The 4,033-nt window shown below is 39.9% G+C and overlaps 1 non-coding gene across 1 annotated transcript; it reads right to left on the reverse strand.

Annotated features, from left to right (window-relative positions):
- Nucleotides 1-2,944: 2,944 nt before the first annotated feature.
- On the reverse strand, nucleotides 2,945-3,051 carry LOC123387415. The gene has a single exon (XR_006601869.1). It is a non-coding gene; the product is annotated as a U6 spliceosomal RNA (small nuclear RNA).
- Nucleotides 3,052-4,033: the final 982 nt, after the last annotated feature.

The raw sequence follows: 4,033 nt of genomic DNA on the forward strand, positions 1-4,033 counted from the left end.
GACCCGACGCTCGCTGGGGCGGACCGCCAGCTCCACACTTCCCACCACTGCCAGTCAAAATGAATGTCCAGGTTTATCTGGCGCTTACTACACATCAGACATCCTTTTTAGTGCTTTATACCTGTTAACGGATTTAGTCCTCCTAATAAGGCTGTGTACCCTTCTCCCCATTTTACAGGTCTGGACACTGAGGCACTGAGAATTTGGGTAACTTGCAGAGTTCACAGAGATAGCATATTGGTGGATCCAAAGTTGTGACTGAGCTACTGCACTGCACTACCTTGGAGAAAAAAGTGCTCTGTGGAAGGAGGAAAGGAAGGAGGGATTCAGCTCGCTATCAGCAATGGAAGGGGAGGGATCATTTCCAGCCAGGGCTAATAATGACCAGGTGTGGTATTTGTTCTGGATGTTGAAGGAAAAATAGGATGTCAACAGGCAAAGATGAAATGCAGGCGGACTGGACTGAGCCAAGATGGAGAGGGAGAAAGGAATGGTGTGTTTTATAAATAAATGGCAGGGCAGCCAGAGAGATAAGAACATCTCTTGGATGTGTAAACCACTGCCACTTTCTGGTTTAATTTCAGAGCTGGATGAGTGCAGGAACCATTCCCCCCTACTCTTTAATCCACTTCAAGTTCTATTGCCTGATTCAATATCTTTTTTTTTTTTTTAAGATTTTATTTATTTATTTGACAGAGATCACAAGTAGGCAGAGAGGCAGGCAGAGAGAGGGGGGAAGGGAAGTATCACCTGAGCCGAAGGCAGAGGCTTTAACCCACTGAGCCACTCAGGCGTCCCCTGATTCAATATCTTAATCCACTTTCACCCTCTCAATTCCCTGTTCAAAATATTTTTTAGGAAATTTTCAAAATAGAGAATTTGGTAAGCAAATTAGGATATATCCACTATACAATAGTGTATTATGAGGTGAGTTTTAAAAATTTTTTTAAGAGATAGATTTATTTACTTATTTGTTCATTTAACAGAGAGAGAGAGATCACAAGTAGGCAGAAAGGCAAGAAGAGAGAGAGGGAGAAGCAGGCTCCTCACCAAACAAGGAGCCCCATGTGAGGCTCAATCCCACGACCTTGAGATCACTACCTGAGTCAAAGGCAGAGGCCCAATCCACTGAGCCATCCAGGCGCCCCCACATGCTAGATTTTTATACAACTACATGAAAAATGTCCTCAAGGGTGCTTGACTCAGTCCCTTAAGCAGCTGTCTTGGGCGCAGATCATGATCCCAGGGTCCTGGGATTGAGCCCCTCATCAGGCTTCTTGGTCAGCTGGAAGTCAGCTTCTCCCTCTGCCCCTCCCACTGCCAACCTCAAGCGCTCTCTCGAAAAAATGAATAAATAAAATTTTTTCTAAAAAAAAGAAAAAAGTGTCCTCAATATATTGTAAAGGAAAAGCTGGTTGTACACCAACCTGAGGTCCTTTTATCTGATGCTGTTGGACCTGATGGTTAGTTGTTACTTGAAAAAAAAATTAAAATGCAGAATTATAAAGCATTATACAGTATACAGTTTTGTTTATTTTAAGAAAAGTAAGTTCACGGGCACCTGGGTGGCTCATTCGCTTGAGCATCTGCCTTCTGCTCAGGTTAATGATCCTGGTATCCATCCTGCGTTGGGCTCTCTGCTCACCAGGCAGCCTGTCTCCTTCTCCCTCTGCCTTCTCTCCCCCATCCTGCTTATACTCTCTGGCTCTATCTCTCTGTCAAATAAATAAATGAAATCTTAAAAAAAAAAAAGCAAGAAAGGTAAGTTTATGGTATATTATAAGTCACTCTTTAAACTTAAGACTAGTAAATTGCTTCATCAATCTTTCGAGATAGCCTCAGGCTTTTTCTGTGATTATGGGGCCAGTGGTTGAAGTATTTCTTAGAGTGATTTGTACTTCTTGCCTTTAACAAATCACCCATAATTTCTTTAAAGTTTTCTTTAAAGTGGAGCAATAACTGGAAGGCACTTGAGAAGCAATCTGAACACAGTTCTTCTAGATGTGTGTAGTTCCTCCAATCACAGAATTCTCATCTAGGCCTAATGTAAGAAGTTTTAAGCAATTTGATTTTAACAAGCTTTCCAAAGCATCCAACTTAGTTTTCATAGAAACATCTCTTTTTTTATGCTTACTATAAATTTTCCAAAATTTAATTAAATTACAATAGCAGATTTCACTGATAAGAAAATGGAAGGGACCCAGCTGATATTTGATGGTCAGGTAGCTTAATCTGCAGGAAGAGAACTACCCAAAAGCTTTCAAAAGTAGCCTCCAAACCATGTTTAGCATGCTGTGGGCATCGGTAAGTACACTTTAAAGTTTTGTGTTGTTTTGTTTTCAAGTAATTTCTATATCCAATGTGGGGCTTGAATACATGACCCTGAGATCAAGAGTTGCATGCTCCACTGATTGAGCCAACCAGGCACCTTTTTTTTTAGAACTGGGACACTAGGTTAAATAGGAATGAAGAAAGTTACTCTTTATTTTTCTAAAAAATATATATGTTGTGGTAATGGTTACACCACTCTATATTTACTAAAACTCACTGGATCGTACATGTGAAACAGGTGATATTTATTGTATGCAAAATCTACTATAAAAAGCTGTTCTTAAAATATCTATGTATTCCCTTATTTCTAGATTTTCTTTTCTTTCTTTTTTTTTTTTTAAGATTTTATTTATTTATTTGACAGGCAGAGATTACAAGTAGGCAGAGAGACAGGCAGAGAGAGAGAGGAGGAAGAAGGCTCCCCGCTAAGCAGAGAGCCTGACATGAGGATCAATCCCAGGACTCTGGGATCATGACCTGAGCTGAAGGTAGAGGCTTTAACCCACTGAGCCACCCAGGCGCCCCCACTTATTTCTAGATTTTCACCGAATTTCTAATTTTCACTGAATGGTTAAAGCACTGACAAGAAAACAAGAGTTTTCACTATTCGCTTTTTGTTTTTGAACACTTCACTAGTCTGTGAGTCATCCTTATGTATGGGGCATGCCAATCTCCTCCATTTTGTTCCAGTTTTAGTATATGTGCTACTGAAGCAAGCACCACTTTTTATTTATTTATTTTTTTTTAGGATTTATTATTGGGGCGTGTGGGTGGCTCAGTCAGTTAAGTGTCTGCCTTCGGCTCAGGTCATGATCCCAAGGTCCTGGGATCGAGCCCCTCATCAGGCTCCCTGTTCAGCAGGGAGCTTGCTTCTCCCTCTCTCTCCACCTGCCATTCTGCCTACTTGTGATCTCTCTCTCAATCTGTCAAATAAATAAATAAATAAAATTTTTATAAAAGATTAAAAAAAATTTATTATTTATTTGTTTGAGAGAGAGGGAGAGAGCACATGTGCATACAAGTGGAGGAAGAGACCAAGGGAGAGGGAGAAAGAGAGAAGCAGACTCCGTACTGAGCACAGAGCTTGACTCGGGGCTCAATGTCACGACTGAGATCATGACCTGTGCTGAAACCAAGAGTCAGCAGCCACTTAACCGACTGAGCCATCCAGGTGCCCCACTACTTTTTACTTTTTTATACTTTCATATGGTTTGAATTTTTACAACTAAAGATATGTAACATTTATTTTGTTTTCTCAGGGTTTTTTCCCCCAGTTTTATTGATATAATTGACATACAACACTGTATTAGCTTAAGGTATACAACATAATGATTTGATATAGGCATAGATACATAACTTTTTATAACATAAGAAATTAAGATACACATATATCAAACGTATAATGAAAAATGTATAATGTATATGTGCATTAAAAATTATTATACTGTTTTAAAAAATTATTATACTTTTTTAAAAAAAGATTTTATTTATTTATTTGACAGAGAGAGATCACAAGTAGGCAGAGGCAGACTCTCTTCCCCCCAGAGAGAGGGGGAAGCAGACTCCCTGCTGAGCAGAGAGCCTGCTGCAGGGCTTGATCCCAGGACCTGAGATCATGATCTGAGCCAAAGGCAGAGGCTTAACCCACTGAGCCACCCAGGTGCCCCTAAATTATTGTACTTTTTGTTTAAGATAATGAAGT

Source organism: Mustela putorius, unplaced genomic scaffold (assembly GCF_011764305.1).
Source record: "Mustela putorius furo isolate JIRA1106 unplaced genomic scaffold, ASM1176430v1.1 tig00003853_pilon_pilon_pilon, whole genome shotgun sequence".
Lineage (NCBI taxonomy): Eukaryota > Metazoa > Chordata > Mammalia > Carnivora > Mustelidae > Mustela > Mustela putorius.